At 45.6% G+C, this 21,042-nt stretch overlaps 1 protein-coding gene across 1 annotated transcript in view; it reads left to right on the top strand.

Moving 5' to 3' along the window:
* AFF3 (ALF transcription elongation factor 3) overlaps nt 1-21,042 on the top strand; it is a 502,728-nt gene that overhangs the window by 411,404 nt on the left and 70,282 nt on the right. The window lies entirely within an intron of this gene.

Below are 21,042 nucleotides of genomic sequence, written 5' to 3'. Positions count from 1 at the left end.
ACATGGGTGAGAGCTTTTCTTTCCTCCCGGGTGGCAGGCTGAACCTGAGCGTGTTTATTTCCGGTGAAAAGCTTTCCCCATGACAACCACACAAGCCCGCGGTTCCAAGAGTGACAGGCACATGGTCTTCTGAAATTGCTTTTGGGATTTTTCACAAAAGCTGATGAGGGAGCCTTGGAGTCTGTGGGTAGGGAGGAAGAGAGACACTGGATCAAAACTCATTTAGGGAATGACACAAGAATTCTTTTCCTAGTCATATGTCTTGTTTCCTTTTGACTTCTCTTTGTAAGTAAGCAATTCCTTTAACGAAATTCACTGGGAAGCAAGGCAAAGCCCCCCCCCCCCCCGTTTATGATGTGGTGTCATTGCTAACAAGCACAAGGTTTCTTTGGGGGAGGCAATAAAAAAATGTTAAAAGATTAGATTTTTCACAACCCGTTAGTTAATATACTAAAAAAAAATTGAATTTCACCCTCTAGATAAGTGAAATTTACACTCAAAGTGCCATTATGAACAGGGCTCTAGGGTCAATAGCCAGGCTCCCAATGGCTCCAGAGGCTGAGGTAGGAAGATCGAAAGTTCAAAGCCAGCCTCCACAACTTAGCAAGGCCTGAGCAACTTAGCAAGATTGTGTCTCAAAAGAAAAAAAAAAGAAGAAGAAGAAGGAGCTGGGGTTGTGGCTCAGTGGTTAAGCACCCCTGGATTCTATCCCTGGTACCAAAAAAAAAAAAAAATGCCATTTTGAACTTTAGTAGAAGAAACCAAAAATTATTTTACGAAAATAAAGATATGGTTGCAAATATAAAGACGGTTTCTCAGAAGCTAGGACTGATATATTCAAAAGCCTTCCTAAATGATACATGACTTCATGGTGGGTAGGAAATGTGCGTGTGTTTTAATGATGAGCAACGTATTCCCTTTGAGTTTTTCTGAGATTCTCATTTGAACCTCTTGCCAAGCCCGTCACCTGCACAGAAGCAGAGGCTCCAGGGTCACTACTCTTCTTCTCAATTTCTCTAACTTCACATATAATAAGGTGGATTTTCACTGCCATCCAGCAGCTTTTCTGTTCAGAATTGGGGAGCGTGGCTCATTTCAGATGAATTGGCTTTGCCTGCTCTTCTAATCCTGCAGCTGGGTGAGGCTGTCTTCTCTGTGTTTATTCTGTGTTTTCTGCTAATCTGGGGCTGTGGAAGTAACTTCTATCACAGATAACATTTGTAGTCATTTGAAGAAACAATTCAAACTCTTTCTCAAAATAATAACTCAAAAACACCTATTGAATTAATTGGATTCATATTTTCTAGTTCTTTAAATAAAGAACATTAATTTAACAAGTAACAGATGCCATTTTCTGCCATGTTACTTACTCTTTCAAATAAACCAGTATTTTCTGGAAAGCTGATCAGTGTGACCCCTGTGTGACTTGCCCCATATTCTGCCTGCCAGAGGAACCCCATTGAAGGAGCGGAACTGAGTCAAGGCCCCCCAGGCCTGGAATTCCCGGTCTCTCACCTATGGTGTGTTCATTTACATAAGCTTTTCTGGTTTCCTTAAATATTATTGTTTTCAGCCTATTATCACCTCTTTCTTAAAATTCTGTGAAGATTTGGCAGTACTTTTATATTTATCCTCGAAAAAGAAAGCACTTTTCAGACCTCAAACTGTGTTTTGTAAGTCCTGTGATTCTAGGATCGGGCAGGAAAGCCCATGATTGGCTCTTGCCAGGCCACCAAGGGTTGCTCGTCCACCCCAGAGCCTGAGGGTCCTGCACATCTGCTCCATTCACCCTCAACCTTGACTCCCGGTGAACACAGGGATGTTTACACAAGGTGTTACAAGATATGCATCTTGGGAATGAACTAGGATTTGGTCAACTGGGTGGACAGAGGCTGGGAGCTGGGCTTGTGGGAAAGCAGCTATAGCCTTCCCGTCGGAGGACCTGGCCACCGTAGACAGCTGCAGGGAAGGGAAAGAGTTTCATCTCCCATTCCCTCCTTCAGGGCTGATGAGACTGTCATCCCTCTGGGGTTAGAGAATGTGCAGATGTCCTCTGAAAGCTGATAGTGTCTATCTTTTCATTCCTGCAAAGATTCTTGGTTGATTTTGTAAAAAGACTTTCTAGCACACGTCCGATATCTGGTAGTTCAGACTGTGTGCTTTGTTAAATTATATTTATTTTTTAACTGATAGATAAAATCATGAAAATGCTAGGTATATATGGAGTGCTTTGTGATATGTCAATATGCACATACGTTGTGATGTTTAAATCAAGCTAAGCATATCTACTCAAACATTTGTCATTTATTTATGTTGAAAACATTCAAGATCCTTCCACTTTTTTTTGAAGTATGCAGTACATTATTGTTTCTGAGGTCACCCTTCTGTGCAGTACTTTTTCCTTATACCCCCCTTGATCAATAATAGACTGTATGGATTAAAGTTCAGAAAGCCTTATAATCAATAATCAATATATACTCTCAAAAAATTTAAACTGTGATATTTCTGTTATCTAAAATTTAAAGCCATCTATGTTTAAACCACCCCCTCCCCACAAAAAAAAAAATCCTTTTTGCCTTATTTGGTTTTTGCCTGAGGAGTAGGATTAATTGATGGTCAGTCAAAATAGCCAAAGTACATTGCAGGTTGAAGCTGGATCTCAACAAAAAAGCCAAGTATGGGCTTCAGCCCAGCTGGCCTGGGCACCCACCCTGCAGTCACAGAATCAGTTATGTGAGGGTGCGACGGGAGGGGTTTTGTTCTTTTCGACTCCTGACTATTGATTGTTTTTTCATCTGTTTTATATTTTTGAGAGTCAACTGTCCTACCAGAGACCCACCAATGCCCCCACATAATGACCTCAGCAGATGTCCTGGGCAGGGCAAGGTGACCAAATTTTTTATGTAATACACAAACCAATTACAAGAGCATCTCAGTTTGCTAAGGGACACTCTCCCTCTTGCCTATTCACCCCGTATAACCTCTAACGCATTTCCTTCTTACGGCTGACGGTATTTGATGCTGGGAGGGAGAGGCAGGGAAAGAGAGATGAATGGTGTGAGGTTCATTTATAAAGGTGTGTCTTTGGCATGGACGCTGCACCCCACAAGCTGCCGCATCACCAGTAACGTGGAAAATATGCAAACTGCTGTTAGGAAGAAGGAAGGGTGTGTGTGCGGCATACGAAGTGCCTTGAATACGATTAACTTCCCTTCCCATGTAGTAAATAGTAGATAACTCCGATCAGAAAAGGGATTCGTGTGATTTATCAAGCTGAGCGACTGCATTTGCAGAGAAGCTGGAGGTCAATCTTGAAATCTAGGGCCAGAGGAGCACGAGAAAATTGCCAGGCCTAAGAAGTTAATCATAGCCTGGGACTGCTTCCATCTGTCTCAGGGCGACAGGGCTGCTGCACGGAGAGCCAGCATGCTTTATAGCAGCAGATCAGGAATTAATATTTTCTGCAAAACCTCAAGCATCATTTGCAGTAACTTGGGTTTTATAAAAATGGAGCATAATTTTGTATGAATAAATCACATTCAGCTAGAAATATGAGAGGCTGGAAAAAATTGCACTTGATATAAAAAAAGGGGGGGAAGGGATGAGCAGGAAAGCCAACATGAACATAGTTGTTGAAACGATGGCACTCTTGGAGGACACAAATGGCCGCGTGGTTAAATTGTGCATATAATCATCTTCTGAAATGTCAGTCTGCAACTCGGGCAATGGCTGTGTTTTTATAGCCTTGGAGATGCATCGCCAGACTGTAACCTGTCTGCCCATCTGGCAATATCTCAGGTCCAAGATCCATTTATATTGAAATCCAAACAACTGCCATTGATTTACTCATTTATTCCACAAATATTTGCTGAGCACATCCGGCATACTCTGTGGGGTGCTGTGCTGGAGCTGGGGATGTGGTGGCTGGGAGGCCCTCGAGCCCATGGCTTTACCAGCCAGAGGGGCCTTGACCTGGCGAGGAGAAGGGCTCCTTCAGGCTCATGTATTTGCTCGTCTCCATTTTGCCCTTTCTCTAATCAATCTCATGCATGGAATCTCTTTTTCCATTAGGGAGAATAGAATAATATTAAGTAAATGGGAAATAGCCGAACATTAAGGGGATTTCACCTCCACATAAGTAGAAGAATGTGAAATGGTCTGTGTCTGGGAGCAGGACCAGAGTGGCACCATAGCCAACAGGGAAGGCAGGTGGCACCTGATTGGCAGGATGGAGGCTTTGCAGTCAGCTCCATCTCCTAGTCAAGTGGACCACCCTCAACAGAGCTGAGAGAGTGTGTTGGGGAGGGGGCCCTAGCCCAGAAGTGTACCTTCTGGGTACCATTTTACCAGTCCCTGGCAATGTGAGATGGAGGTCGGAGCTGTCAGGTACTACTGTAGTTTATTTCATATTTAAGGGCCAAAATAAGAAAGTTTGAAATCCCAGTCTCAACATTGTTAAGGTGGTGCTGTATCAACCCTGCCCCGGAGGCCCGTGTTCCAGTCTCTCCAAAGCAAGGGAGTCCTTGTAACTGTTCTGGGTACATCCTGTGAATACCAAGTTTTTAAAGAGCTTCAGAGTGTTGGAGCACTGTCCCCTGAGCTGTCTTCATTCTATCATCTGCACAGCAACCCTGAGAGAGACAGAGAAGCCATCTTATAGGTAAGAACACTGAGCTGCAGACAGATAGTGGGGCTCATCCAGGGTCACGCAGGAGCAAGAGACTGAGCCGTGACTAGACCCCAGATCCTCTGACTCCTTCTCCTTTGTGCAGCAACACAGCAGGTGGGGCACCCTCAGAGGCAGGTGGCCTGGGCCATGTTCCACATCCGCACATTGTTTCTGCCTTGGTTGTCCTTTTGTCCCCAGCCTCTGTCACCGTACCTAGCAATAAGTCCTCTGATAAATGAGAGAAAGCAACGAACAAATGAACGAACGAACTAAACCAGTGCTTTGTGGTTAATTGAAGGTAACTTTGGGCTTAAAGTAAAAAATACTTTTGTGGAGCTGGCCATGCATCACTGCCACGGCTGCCTCGGGAGGGGGAGACTGACAGGCAGCACTTATCACGAAGGGTCCAAGAAGGCAGGTGTTTTAGAGCGTTTTACAATCGGGAAACACTACCAATTGTCACAGATGTGGGGGGGGGGCGAACGATTAGAAAAATAATGAGTCTAAGAGCAGGCAGGAAAGTCTCAAACATGTAAAAGATCCAAACTACCCAGTGCAATTAAATTAGAGGGAGATTGATTTAGAAACCAGTGACAAAAAAAAAATAATTACACTGGTGCTTCACAGAGGTTTTTGTACCCAGAAGAGGTTGGGTCAGATGACCTTGCCCCTGCCCCCCTCTTGTCCCCTCTTAATTTCTGCTTCCTGCAGCGACAGGACTTAAAGCCTGTCGTGTTATTTCCACCGATTATTCACGCTTCTTTTTCCCCTTGATTCATTCAATGAATATTTTAGAGTCCTGAACCCATATCATGGGTCAGCCATCGCGCGGGTCTTTGTGGAAGACACCAGAATTCACGGCCAATGACTCCACTCCCGAGGAGTGTCCGGTGTGGTGGAGACACGCAGGCACAGATATTAAACACGGTGCATGCTCAGGTGTTGCCAGGTACATACATAGTCCTGGGTCCTGTCAGAACCGTCCCGTGTCAGGCGGTACACTGAACCTCCCAATAAACCCCTCACCACCCAAGAAGGAACTCAACACTAAGGCCTTCAAGAGAGGATGTTGTCAGTGAAATTCACATCCCTGCATGTCCCAGTCCACTTCCCTAAAGCCAGATGGGTCGGCGTTTCCAGATGCGTGCAGGAGTCAGTGCTCCTAGCTGCTTCAGTCACACACACACACACACACACACACACACACACACACAAAAACACAAACACACATGCGTCAAGTGTGAGGAAATAACTGTGGATTAAAGATGCAGGGACAGCATTGCAGTGCTCCCGGAACGCTGGGGACGGGGACTGGGAAGGGGCATTTTAAGTAGCGTGTGATAGATGGTTGTGCCAGTGACCCAGGGATGGAGAAAGGCAGAGATTTCAGGAGGAGTGGCAGACATGAGCAGGGCTGGGCTGCAGGGTGGTCAGGGAGTGCAAGTCCTGGCTTCTGTGGTGGGTTGGGCACCTGAAGGGACAGTGGCTGGAGCTGTAAACAGCACGAGGGAGCAGGGCAGGAGACTTCCTTGGCTCTGAAGCACATCCTTCAATGTGGATCAAGCCTCATCTTCCAGAGACACCTTACCTAGCCACTCACTGGCTCCTAGTCCATCAGCGCCTCATGGAATCGCGGCTTCTGTCCTCTGCTGGCTCAGTGTATTTATGTCCCAGCAATTCCTGAGGCAGGAACCTTGTCCTGAACAGTAGGTAGGACTTTGTACAAAACCCTCCCTTACTGCATGCCTTTCAAACAAGACAGACCAAGAATGAAAATTATGCCCCTCAACTCTGCTCTCATGATAAAAAGGGAAAAAGAAAAACCCACAACCTTCTGTTCCTCCTCTCTCCTTTCTTTACAAGACATCGCAGAGCAGGCGTGGGACTTCAGATCCTTGAACCTGCGGCTGGAATTGACTTTGCATAAAGTATTTACACATCTGAGTCTTGACTTCCTCATGGCATAAACAGGATGATGATAAATACCCATTCTGCAGGTGTAGGGACATCAAGTGAGGTGACTACTAGAAAAGGTGCTTCGTTCCTCTTCCACATGCTAATAATTACCCTGTTGCACCTAAGAAACACCCTCATCCACACACCGGAAGATGCTCTCTAACGTAGTCCTCTCCTAATAGGCTTTAAAAAAAGTGTGAAAAATAGTAGAATGTTAAAATACAAGAAACAACTGGTAAATAAGAGTTTGGCATCTTTTCATATGGACATTCTCAGAAAACAAATGTCAACAGATCCCAAGAAATGTCCTTTGCTGATTCTCACCCATCCCTGCTTTATAACCTGTTCTAATCCAGCTTCTCCTCCCCTGAAAGCTGAGCCCTGGGACCTGAGAGAGCTTCATGTGTGCCTCTCCGTGGCCACCACCCGTCTCCACCCGTCTCTTTCTACTCCATGCCCTGGAAGGCTCAATCCTGGGTCATTTCCTGATGCTCTTCCAGCTGGTCTCCAAAGAATCGGCTACATTTTATTATTTCCAAGCAAATAATACTTATTTCAAAAGCAAACAGCATGTCAGGTGCAATGGCCCACACCTGTAACCCCAGCAGCTCTGGAGGCTGAGGCAGGAGGATCACGAGTTCAAAGCCAGCCTCAGCAAAAGCAAGGTGCTAAGCAACTCAATGAGACCCTCTCACTAAATAAAATACAAAATAGGGCTGGGGATGTGACTCAGTGGCCAAGTGCCCCTGAATTCAATCTCCAGTACCCAACCCCCCAAAAAAGCATACAGTAGTCTACAGATAGCAGGGAAATGTGGGTGCAGCATTGTCTGGGGGCATAGAGCTCACCCAGTGCTGGCTGAGCCGCTTGGCAGGGCTCCCCTCTCTAACAGGATGCTGTGGCATCCATCTGCATTCGCAGAGATAGAGACCCTCAGCCTCACTGCTCCTACAGGGAAGTCACATAAGTGTCCCTCACAGCCCTTCAGTGACTGTTAGCTCTGGAGGCTGCATTAATAGGACATTAACAAGGAGAACCAGGCTGTCAGGTCTAAAACCCAGCTTTTAAAGAGCCTCTATAGTACTCATTTCCACAATAAAACAGAATGGTTCCAGAGAAGCTATTGAGTCCTATCAGGTAAATAATACACATTTTAAAAAGTCCCAAACATGTACTTTACACAATAGAAGAGGGCAGACCAGAAGAAGTTACAGTCTTTTGAGTAAATAAATAACGAGTTGTATAAAGCTACTAATTGCCCTTTAAAAGGTTTAGTGTGCTTGGGAACACTTGAGGATTAATATGGACTTGCTGCCTGTCATCTAGCCAAGGAGGAGGTGGCAGGAGGGGTCCCTGGGTGAGAACAAGTGTTAACCCTTGTAGTTGATGCCACAATTGCCACGCGCCTGCAGGAGGGGTCAGGGTGATGTGAGCTGGGGACTACTTAGAAGAGTTTGGCCTCTTTGTAAGAAAACAGTAGTATGTTGGTTGCTCGCCACCATGAGTGTCCTCAATGCCACTTAATAGTGCACTTGAATGTTTAAAATGTGTGATGTGTAATTTGCCACAATAAAAAAGCATTAAAAGAGCTGGACACAGTGGCACACGCCTGTAATCCTGGCGGCTTGGGAGGCTGAAGCAGGAGAATGGCGAGTTCAAAGCCAGCCTCAGCAAAAGCAAGGCCCTAAGCAACTCAGTGAGACCCTGTCTCTAAATAAAATACAAAATAGACTGGGGATGCAGCTCAGTGGTTGAGTGCCTCTTAGTTCAATCCCTGGTACCTGCCCCCCTAAAACAAAAGCATGAAAAGAAAATAATGAATGGATAGCTCTGCAGATACAACTTGAGCATCCCTAATCCAAAACTCGAAATCCAAATTGTTCCAAAAGCCAGAACTGTTTGGAGTGCCACTGTCACACCAAGTGGAAAACTCCACACCATAAAACTGTTTCATGCATAATGTTATTAATAATAGTCTATCAAATTACCTTTAGGTTTATGGTTGTAAGGCCAGTGTGCAACAAAAATGAATTTCATATTTAGACTTGGATCCCCTCCCCAAGATACATCACTATGTATATGAAAATACTGCAAAAAAAAAAAAATTAAAAGAAAAGAAAAAAATCCCAAATCTGAAACTGTTCTGCTCCGGAGCACATTGGATAAGATGTGGGCAGCCTGTGCCAAGACTCCGAGTTCTTCAGAGTGGTTCCCTCCCATAGGTCTAGAGTGGGAAGCCAGTGTTCTCATGTGGATTTAAGGTGCTAGAGGTCCATCCTGGACATTCCTCCCTTCCTCCTCTGCTAGGGAAGGAAGTGACCCCGGTCTTCTGTGATGGGGACAGCTGGACACCTCCACTCCCCTGCTCCTACAGCCACGTCTGTGACTGTGGAGAAGCAAAGCCAGTTGGCATCCCCAGGGTTGATTGGCATCACAGTGGTCTGTAAACCCCAGAAACGGGCCAGAGGGAGCCAGACTCTTCATAGGCCAATGACTCAACAGCTGAGACTGTACTTTAAATTACTAATGGCCACTCATTATCGTCCCACTCTGTGTTCCCTATCTTCTGAACACATCCTATGAGAGTAAGTCATAAAGTTACCTGATATGAAATATTGAAATCACAGGTCTATGAATGATTTTTTGCTTGAAGCCTTTGCACTCTGCGTGTGCCTTCAGATTCCTGTGTAGGTGCGCCTTCCAGGAAGGAAAGCAGCGCTGGGTCGCCTTGTGATTCATTGAATTTTTGTTTTAATTCACTTCCTAAGAAAACCATTGTCTGTACTTAATGCATGTGACATCTCAAGATCAGAGATAAGAGAGAAAATTGGCCAGTGTGTGGTGGCACACGCCTGTAATCCCACCAGCTCCAGAGGCTGAGGCAGGAGGATCAGGAGTTCAAAGCCAGCCTCAGCAGTTTAGCAAGGCCTAAGCAACTCACAGAGACACTGCCTCAAAATTAAAAGGGCTGAGCATGTGGCTCAGTGGTTAAGTGCTCCTGGTTCAATCCCTGGTACCCTCCCCCTAAAAAAGAGGAAAACTATTGTGTAATTAGCATAATTTTCCATATTTGTTACTGCTCTCTACCCCACACCGTTATTTATGATTATGCATTTCTGAAGAAGTACACCTGTACCTTCCTGGGCAGCTACTTTGATTGAGTTAAAGACTCAGTGTCCTGCACAGAACCTATTGTTGACGAGTAACTACTGATCTTAGAATGTTGAAACTGATCAAGGTAAAGATGTGACCTGTGGTCCCCCACCCCTTTTCAATTTTGCAAGTGAGGCTGAACCTAATTGAACTGAGTCTAAAGGAAACCCAAGGGCAACAAATAATATATCTGACAGGAGGAAAAAAGAAGGTTCAAAAAGGCACCTCTCCAGGGCACGTGTGCATTTCTGAACCCTGGGAAGCCCTGTCCTGGGTGACGTCTTCCCTGTCCGTGTGGCAGTGAGTGGAGGCCCAGCTGGAGAAACATTTGTGCGTGGTTTAGAGCCAGTCGACAGACGTGGTGGGGTTTGTTATTTTGTTTTGTTTGCTTTGTTTTGTTTAAACCCAAACCACAAACCACTTAATTGCTTTTGTTGGGACTTTATTTAAATCGTGATACCAATTCATTTTGTTTTGTTTGAAATCTCCCTTTGTTGGAGAGAACCAGCCAAAGCCCATGGAGTCCTCTGTCTCTGGCTTTAAGAACCCTGTAGAACGGAACCCCCTTCCACTCCCGTTCTCTCCATTGCATGATCCCAACCCCCAGGATGGTCAGCCTGGGCCATTTGGCTCTCTGGATTTGGACTCCTTGCAGAGCCAGCTGGAGCATGCTACATGACCAGCTGCTCACTCGAGGCTGGACCTGACCCTGCTTTTCTGCACTCCCCAGGTGGCCTCCCCTTCCTGTGACCTGCTCTTTTAATGGCCCTCCCAGAGATAGCCTTGGACCTGCGTTCATCCAGCCAGGCTGGCTGGCCTTTGATGGCTGCATTCTGGAGCCCATGAGCCCCCTGCTGCCGTGGGAAGGTTAATGTGCCCCCACTAACTGGAGCAGCCTGACCTTTCTAGCTCTGTCCAGCTCCTTTCCCTGTCCTGGCTCCCAGGCCAGTGACTTGTGGCCATGCCACATCCTCCTGCAGTGTCGTCCTCACCAGACACCATCAAACCCCTGCCCTGTGCGTCCCGGCTACCTGGAGACAGCCACCTGACTCACAGAATGCCAAGCAAGGTTTCCCAGCCTCCGGAGTTAGTTCTCTGTGGCCCTGGCTGTGGATCGTTACCCTGTCTTCTGCCCGTTGCCCTCCCAAAATCCTGAGAGGCAGTGTCCAGTGTGGCACGGCTCACTGTCTGGTCAATTCAGTTAAAATATTGAAGCAGAACAGCTGCTTGTGCAGGGCAAAGCCACGGCCCCTTTCACATTTCACAGACGAGGTGGGTCCGCTCGCTGGTCCTGATCTGGCAAATTGGCTGGGGCTCCAGGAAGCCCAGCCCATCTAAAGCCCTGGCCACTCTCCACTTGGCCTCTGCATGGCCCTGTCCACCCTGTTCACAGCCAATGAATGAATCAGAGAGCCACGGACCTTCATATTAAAATGGAGACAGTAACCCCTATTCAGCCTGCCTGAGCCTAGTGCTGGGAGGAGCCACGGAAAATAGCCATGGACGCTACCCAAGCATGACAGATCAAGGTCTGAGTCATCTGAGGGAATATGTGAGGAAGATCCAGGTTTTCTCTGAGCCTTTGCCCCAGCCTGGAGCTATTTAATGTAATTCCAGAAGGACAGTGGGCCTTTGGTGTTGTTGAAAGATGAACACAAAGCCAGAGGATAACCAGTCCCTCTCTGACAAAGACATGGACTTGAGGCCTCTGGCTAAAGCAGGATCACTACCCCAGAGCCCGTGCTGGGGGCTCTACTGTCACCAACCCATCTCATTACCAGACAGCCCTCTGGGGCAGGCATCTTTATCCCCATCTTACACATGGGAACTGACTCCTACAGAGAAGGAGTCACTTATCCAAGGTGAAGGCACACAGGAAGAAGGAGAGCCATCTCCTGGAGCCCAGTTTACTGGTAGCCATGTGGCCTTGGGTGGAGAGGGCCTGACACAATGGACTGGTTGCCTCAGGGCCTTATCCCCTCTCTGCAGTCCTGGATCCTCTTAAAATAGAACAAGATTCAGTGGGGCACGGTGGTGCATACCTGTAATTCCAGTGGCTCAGGAGGCTGAGGCAGGAGGATCGCAAGTTTAAAGCCAGCCTCAGCAATAGCAAGGCCCTAAGCAACTCAGTGCGACCCTGTCTCTAAATAAATACAAAATAGGGCTGGGGATGTGGCTCAGTGGTCGAGTGCCCCTGAGTTCAATCCCTGGCACCCCCCTCCAAAAACAAAAAACAGGAGAGGATTCGGCTCAGCCTGAGTTCTGCTCACAGCACAAGCCTGAGGGCTGCACCTGGGACCTCGGGCTGTTCTGTTCTGCCCATAAGATGGATTGTGCTGGGGGCTTCTTGGTAGGACATGCCTCACCTAGTTCTTGTGCACCCAAGGTATCCGTTCTCGAGATTTCAGCCTTCTTTCTACACTTTCAATGGAAGATGACCGGGCACTTGAAAAGTGCAGCAGTCAGGTTCAGGCAGATTTATATGTTGACCAGAGAAGAGCCAAGCCAAGGTCACTTCCTAAGACTGACATTTCCTGAAGGCCTTTCTCCCTCCAGCTGGCTGGGGAGCTGGTACCTTCTTCATTAGCATTTGCAAAGGACCAGTTCTGCTGCCACAGCAATTCTGTGCCCACCGCATCTTCACATGGGAACCCCACCCATATACTGATGGCACCTGCCATCAGTCACCCTGGCTTCCTTGCCGCAGAGAAGCAAAGTGAAGCTCCAGGGCTGTGGGGCCATACAAGTCACCTGGCTGTCAGGGATTAAAACACTCAGGCTTGGGCTGGGGATGTGGCTCAAGCGGTAACGCGCTCGCCTGGGATGCGTGCGGCCCGGGTTCGATCCTCAGCACCACATACCAACAAAGATGTTGTGTCTGCCGAGAACTAAAAGAACAAATATTAAAAAATTCTTCTCTCTCTCTCTCTCTCTCTCTCTCTCTCTCTCTCTCTCTCTCTCTCTCTCTCTCTCTCTCTCTCTCCTCTCACTCTTTCTTAAAAAAAAAAAAAAAAAAACACTCAGGCTCAACCAGCATGGCTTTCCAGATCCCCTTCAAGCCCTGCTGTGTCACAGACCCCTTTGGGGACTTCAGCCACAGAAGGCTTTGTTCTTCCACACCTGTGCACACATACTGTTCCTTCTGCCTGAAACCCTTTCTACCCTCCACTCCTTCCTCCTCCCCTCCTTCAGCTTACCGGGCCGACTCCTTCCCATTCTTCAGGTCACAGCTTAGATGCTCTGTCCCCCCTCACCTCCTGTCCCCCCAGCAGGCTCCATGCTCCTCTTGGTGGCACTCATTTTGCTGTATGGAGCTGCCTCCTTTCCTGCCTTCCCGTGGACACCAAGCTCCATCCTGATCTGTCTGGTCTCGGCTCCTCGGACAGTGCCAGATACAGAGCGTGAATACCCGTGGGTTGACTTTATTTCTCTGAGTCTGTTTTCCCATCTATCAAGAGGAGAGAGTGATATATCCACTTCTCTTCCCCTTGCAGCAATGCTGTCAGGCCTTTGGACATTATTTTAGGGGAAAAAAACTATATAAACTAAAACAAAAAGCTAATGACAAATAGGACATGTCCCTTAGTAATACAGTTGCTACTTTAAAAAAAAAAAAGACCCTTTTTACCCTTAATTCTTTACCCTCAACCTAGAGACAACTGGAAGTTTTTCTCCAATAGTAACTAATGGAATGAGGTTCATAATAGCAATGGTACTAAATATTATAATAAAAAAGCAATTACAGGAGAGCTGGGGTCATAGCGCAGTGGTAGAGCGCTTGCCTAGCATGTGTGAGGTACTGGGTTTGACCTCAGCACCATATATAAATAAATAAAATAAAGGTCCATGAACAACTAAAATTTTTTTTAAAAAAGCAATTACAGGAATGGCAATTTCTATTCAAAATTATTTTAATGACATGGGACTCCAACTTATTTAAAATCCTGTCTCCACAGAGACTTCCTTCAACTTTCAAAGCTGTCACTATCTTGGTTACCTGGAGACACTCCTGGAGGGGAATTCAAGTAGATGAATAGTGAGGTAGTCGTAGGCAGGACCTCACCCCCCTCGAAAGACTATTCAGCTCTTCCCCAAAGCCCAGGACTCTGGCCTCCGGTCTCCCAGCCTCAGTGGATCCGTAAAGGCCACAGTAGCAGTAGTCCCCATATGATTCCCAAAACTGAGCGTAGCTACCGTCACCACATGCCCCAATTTATGCCGACACCAAAGTGTAACTATGGGCACAATCCCTCCTCCACTGGCTGAAACTACAATGAGATAGCACACCTATTGGGAAGGTTACTTTAAAAAATAAAAACTGTTGGTGAAGTTGTGGAGAAAGTAGAATCCTTGTGTGTTGGTGGTGGAAGTATAAAATGGTACAGTTCTGTGGAAAGCAGTATGGCAGATTCTCAAAAAGGAAAATAAAAGTAGAACTACCATATGATGCAACAATCTCACTTCTGGATACACCCAAGAGAACTGAGAGCAGAGGTGTGATCAGGTGTTTGGCAATCCGTGTTCATAGCAGCATTGTTCACAAGAGCTAAAAGATAGAAGGAACTCAAGTGTCTCCACAGATGAATGGATGAACGAAGTGGGTAGAGCCATTCAATGGATTGGAGCATTATTGAGGAGGAAGGAAATTCTGATACAACGTGGATAAACCCTAAGGACATATTACTGTCACACTAGGACAAGAACTACATGATTCCACTTGTGTGAGGGAGCTAGAATAATCCAGCTCACAGAGACAGGAAGGAGAATGAGTGTTGGGGTGAAGGGAAGGTGGCAGCTTCTGTGTAACAGGTATGAAGTTTCAGTTGAGGAAAAGAAAAGTGTTCTTGAGATTGCATGACAATGGAAATGTACTTACCACTCTTGAACTACACACTTATAAAATGGTTAAGATGGTAAATTTTATGTTTTATTTTACCACAGTTAGCCTCTTGGCAGGCAGATGGGGTCATATTAAAAGGACATCGTTTGGATTGGGTGCCATGACAGGTCACAGTTAACATAAGAAACAGGCTACCAATGAAGAGAAAGCCAACTTAATCCTGTGCGTCACTATGAATTCCTGAGATAATCAACTTTTTAGGAAGGAAAGCTTTGTTTTGGCTTAAAATTTCACAGGTTTCAGCAGGTGGATTGTTGTTCCCATTGCTTTTTTTTTTTTAAATACTACTCTTCAAAATCTATTTTTAAAATTTGATCTAATTAGTTATACATGACAGTAGAATGCATTTTGACACATTATAAATAAATAGAGTATGACTTCTTGTTCTTCTGGTTGTGCATGACGTAGAATCACACCAGTTGTGTAATCATATATGTATATAGGGTAATAATGTCTGATTCATTCTATTGTCCTTCCTACACAGCCCTGTACCCTCCCCCCTCCCTTCACTCCCCTCTGTCTAACCCAAAGTGTCTCTATTCTTCCCTACTGCCCTCACACCCTTATTGTAAGTTAGCATCTGCATATCAGAGAAAACATTCAGCCTTTGGTTTTTTGGGATTGGCTTATTTCACTTAGCATGATATTCTCCAGCCCCATACATTTACCAGCAAATGACATAATTTTGTTCTTCTTTAAGGCTTAGAAATATTCAATTGTGTATATGTACCACATTTTCTTTATCCATTCATCTGTTGAAGGGCACCTAAGTTGGTTCCTTAGTTTAGCTATTATGAATTGAACTGCTATAAATGTTGATGTGGCTGAGTCACTGTAATATACTGATTTTAAGTCCTTTGGGTATAAACCAAGGAGTGGGATTGCTGGGTCAAATGATGATTCCATTCCAAGTTTTCTGAGGAATCTCCACACTGCTTTCCATAGTGGTTGCACCAATTTGCAATCCCACAGCAATATTTAACTATACCTTTTTCCCACATCCTCACCAACACTTATTGTTGCTTGTATTCTTGATAGTTGCCATTCTGACTAGAGTGAAATGAAATCTTAGAGTAGTTTTGATTTGCATCTCTCTACTTGCTAGAGATGTTCAACTTTTTTTATATATATTTGTTGATAGATTGTATTTTTTCTTCTGTGAAGTATCTCTTCAGTTCCTTTGCCTATTTGTTTTTTTAGGTGTTAAAATTTTTTAGTTCTTTATATGTCCTGGAGATTAGTGCTCAGAAGTGCACGTAGTAAATATTTTGTCACATTCTATAGGCTCTCTCTTCACATTATTGATTGTTTCCTTTGCTGAGAAGAAGCTTTTTAATTTGATTCCATCCCATTTATTGATTCTTGATTTTACTTGTTGTGCTTTAGCCCTATGATGAGGCAGCACATCAAGGCAGAGGACATGGGGTGGAGCAAAGCTTTCCATCTCCTAGTGGCTTGGAAGTCAAAGAAAGAGGCCCAATAACCCTTCAATGACCACACCCCCAATGACCTAACTCTCTTCCATGAGGCCCCACTCCCTAAAGGTTCCACCTCCCAGTAGTGCCATGTGCTGTATTCCAGGTCTTCAATACATAGCTCTTGATGTCCTGGAAGATCCAGCTGTAATGCTGAGCTTTTGAGGCCACATTTCCAAGCACTCCCATGGATGTGGCCCAACTCAAGCCAGCACAATCGTGCTGATCCATCTTCCATGTCCTGCTGGGCCAGCTTCCCAGAGGCAGCCCACAGTACTTCCTGTCCCTAAGCCTTAACTAGAACAGCTTGACTATCCCTGATCCAAAATTCTTGGGACCAGAAGTGGTTTAGATTTCATTTTTGTTTTAGGGTGAGAGTACTAGGGATAGAACTCAGGGACACTCGACTACTGAGCCACATCCCCAGCCCTATTTTGTGTTTTATTTACAGATAGGGTCTCATTCAGTTGTTTAGTGCCTTGCTTTTGCTGAGGCTGGCTTTGAACTCATGATTCTTCTGCCTCAGCCTCCCAAGCCACAGGAATTACAGGTGTGTGCCACTGTGCCTGGATCATTTTTTTTTAATTTTGGAATTATATATAACAGTATATGTTGGGGACGGGACCCTAGTCTCAAAACAAAATACATACCTTGTACCTGAAGGTAATTGTGTAGGTTATTTTTAAGAGACAGGGTTTCGTGGTGTGGAATTTTCACTTGTGGCATCATGTGCTGGGGCTTTAAAAGTTTTGGAGTTTAGTGCACTTCATGCAGAGAGTGTGCTGATAAAGATCATGTGCTGGAAATCTTCATCCAACCCTGGGAGAGGCGAAGCTCTTAAAAGAGCTGGGTCTTTATGGGCTCTCCCCTCCATGATGGTCTCCTTTCTGAGCTATTGGGCCACTTGCCCCCATAAGCAGCTTCCAGAAGGGAGTTAATAGTGAAATTTGCTACCAGCAGGCAGCCTTCCCAGTCTCCACTTCAGTTATGAGCAGAATTCCATGTCTCCTACACAAATTCTACACTGAAAACCCTGACCCGAAGTGCCTTGTATTAGGAGGTGGGGCCTTTGGAAGATCATTCGATTTAGGTAAGGTAAATAAGGATAGAGCCCCCATAACAGGATTAGCAGCCTTATAAGAAGAGGAAGACAGACCAGGGCTCTCTCTCTCTCTCTCTCTGAGAGTGCACAGAGCAGCCATGCAGGCACACAGCAAGATGGGTACCTACATGCCAGGAGGAGGTCTCTGCCAGAGAGGTTGGCACCTTGATCTTGGACTTCCCATCATTCACAACTGTGAGGAATGAATTCTGTGGCTTAAGCCACCTCGTCTATGGCATTTTGTTATAACAACCTGAACAAACTGAAACACCATTGTCCCTGACTAAAACAGGCAAGTGGCATCCAGCTCAATAGGAAAATCTGCACACTGTGGTATAAGGGCTGGCTGTGTAGCTGAGTGGTAGAGCGCTTGCCTAGCATGCACAAGACCCTGGATTCAATCCCCAGGATCGCAGAAATAAATAAAATGAACTATCTGGTATGCAGAAGAATGGCTTTCCAAAGGAATTTTCCAGCTTTAATGTAGTATATGAATAAAATTGGCAAACATGCACTTGGAAAATGGACCTTGAATTAGCAGACTTTGCTTTCTTTCAGTGAAATACTTTAAAGCAAGCACTTCCTTGGGGCTGAGGTTCAGTGGTAGAGCACTTGCCTAGTACGTGTGAGGCACTGGGTTCAATTCTCAGCACCACATAAAAGTAAAATAAAGATATTGTATCCACCTAGAACAGCCTTATTAAATGCCAACTTCATTAACAAGTATGTTCTGTTGAATCAAATAACATCTTCCATGGTCTAATTATCCAGAGGCAACAGAATGCAGGTGGCGTGTTGTGGGGGAGCTCGGTTAATTTCTGAGCACTGAAGACCCCTCTGTAACTCAGCACCTGCCCAGAATCAGTGCACTTGGTACATTTTTTTAGTAGAAATCCTAGTCTTTTCACGTGGCCACTGCAGAATTCAAAATTAGCTGCCGGGTGTTTCAGTCATCAAGACATAAATAGGTTTTATTTCATTGGAAAAGTGGTCATATCAGTGTTGCTTTTCATCCCTTTGAACTCATCCAAAAGCTCTAAAGGAAAGTATTTTGACCCCGAATTTTGTGACTTTGAAGATACAGTGGATGTTTCTCCACCGCATCTCTTTTATCTTCTGACTCTTTCTCCCATCGCAATGTCTGTTGCATTTCATTGCTTTTCAAATGTGGCTCTGCAAACTTGAAATATGAATTCCCAGGTCCCCAAACTTCCCAATCTTTGATTAATTGTAATTAATCTTCTCACCTGTCACTCCATCTAGAATCCTGTCATCCAGCCCAGAAGACATCTTGCAGAAACTCAAGTGGGAAATCTCCCACTCATTACTTAATGGCGAAGCCGTTTCCAGATGTCATTCATCTTTCTTAAGTCACTCATCCACATTCACTTCTCTGTGCTTGGTGCCATATGTGCTCAGTACCATCCATTTTTGCACTGGATGAATAAGAAAGATCCAAACCCACAGTTGCCAAATCTAGCAGACAGAAATCCAGGAACAATGAATAATCCTATGGTATAAATATATTCCTAACATTACATATTATCAATGATCCTTAATTCAGCTCTCACTGCATGTCCTGTATTTCACCTGGCAAGCAAAGACCATTAAGAAGAAAACATTCTCTGGGCACAGTGGCACACACCCATAATCCTAGTGGCTCAGGAGGCTGAGGCAGGAGGATCTCGTTCAAAGCCAGCTTCAGCAAAAGCAAGGCACTAAGCAACTCAGTGAGACCCTGTCTCTAAATAAAATACAAAATAGGATGGGGATGTGCTCAGTAGTCGAGTGCCCCTGAATTCAATCCCTGGTACAAAAAAAAAAAAAAAAAAAAAAAAAAGAATATGTTCAGTAAAACTATTGGAAATTGCATAAGAAAATGTCAAGATCTTGAAGGACCATATATATATACAAATGATGGATGCAACTTAGATCAAAATCCTGCCTTACCTTTCCAGAGAGCTGCCTTGAAAACTCATTTTCATACAACAGAATTGGGGGACAGGGCTGGAGGTGCCGCTGGGTGGTAGAGTGTGTGCTTAGCACCTGTGAGACCCTGGGTGCACCCCAGCACCAACACACACACACACACACACACACACACACACACACACACACACACTGGAACAAGCACCATATTTCCAGTGAAAATATTACACAGCCACTTCTTGATTTTCCAAGCATGTATCTTTCTGTGTGTGGAGCGTGTTTTGTATTTTCTTCAGTGTTGGTTGGGCCTGAAATGAGGAAACCAGGGTGGAGGGGGAACCATTTTACAGCTTGAAGGCCTCTGGCTGAGCTCCTGCTTCCTCCCCTCCCCAGGATCTGATGGAAAACATCAGATCCCTACTTTCTATGAAGCCTGAGCTGCTGTCCCAGCTCCGTGCTGACCTTTGGATGCTATTTCTAATTTGTATTTTTGCTGAGTTATTCGTGCAAAGAACTGTCTGTTTGGATAAAGCAAACGCCACTGAGAACTCCAGGACTGTTAAAGAGATTTTTCTGTTGACCTCTGCTCACAGCAGGTGACGGCTAAGGGGCTCACGCCTAGCAGTTGACCCTGGCACTGTGAGGCTCTCATTAACAGGACTGGGTGGGGGTGATGCTTTCTTTCAAAGTCTTTTTCTTAAGTACTGTTGCTCCCTTGGTTATCTCATCTAATTAATTATTCATTGACTAACTGTCTTCCAGCGGTAATTAATGAGATAAGTTACGCCATGGAAATGGGAGTAAATATTATAATAGAATAGCAATTACCAAAGTGGTAATTTTCATTCAAAATTATTTTAATTATATAGGACTCCAACTTATTTAAAATCCTGTCTACAGAGGAGCTCTGAGCTTCCAAAACCGTCAGCACCTGGGTTACCTGGAGAGAGTCTGGGAGATTTTCTCCACCTGTACGCCAGTGAGCAAGTGGGGAACAGGCAGGCAGCTGAGTGGTGGGTAGATTATAGGCAGGACTGGCCCGCGCCTCGGAACACTGCAACCTCAGGAGGCTGGATGATCACCCACCTGTGCATGGGGCCTTTACTCTTAGAGGAAGACAAAGTAGAAGAAACCTGTGGCTCCCGGCAGGAAATTCTTATAATTTCCTCTTTGGATTTATGTTTAGTGGTTGAGGTCCAACCGTTCAGTGGTGCATGCGCTGGTCCATGGAGCTTCTGTTCTCATGGGGTGCCTCTCAGCAGCCAGCTCCCTCCCCCAGTGCCCGGGCCCCAGGTAGCCTTCTTCTTTCCACCCTCGCAGTGACTCATGCTACCCTGCAGCTCTGACAGGGAGTGGGTGCAGGCCAGCTTGGGGCAGGGCATCTCTGCCAGGGGATGACAGCAATGTTTTGCCTCAGGACAGCTGTGCAATGGCACATCCAGTGGGTGGCTGAGTAGGGGTGAACTACCCGTGTCCTGGTCCAGGAGCTGAGTGCATCGCAGTGCCTAGCACCCTTGGGGGCCACCTTTCCTCCCAGGTTGGTTGGTTGTGGGGATAAATGAGGGTCAGGACTCCCAGATCTGGAAGCAACATTTTATTAGTGGTGCCATGGCCCAGAGGGATGATTCCCAAAGTCTGAGCCCTGAGCACAGCACTTTATCCATAAGCAAGTTTGGGGTACACCAAGGCAAGAGAGTTGGTGCGATTCTATCGGAGGGTGCATTCTACATGCCTTATGTGGGTACAACTTGTCAACAGCCTAGGGACCCTTAGCTTATACAGCTTAGAGACTTTTACTGCACTCAGCCTAAAGGGGGATTCTTCTGTCCCCACTGCTTTGTTTTCCAGCTTCTGCTAC

This window comes from Spermophilus citellus (genome assembly GCF_964194105.1).
Source record: "Spermophilus citellus genome assembly, chromosome: 13".
Classification (NCBI taxonomy): domain Eukaryota; kingdom Metazoa; phylum Chordata; class Mammalia; order Rodentia; family Sciuridae; genus Spermophilus; species Spermophilus citellus.
This window is presented reverse-complemented; position numbering and strand designations above follow the sequence as displayed.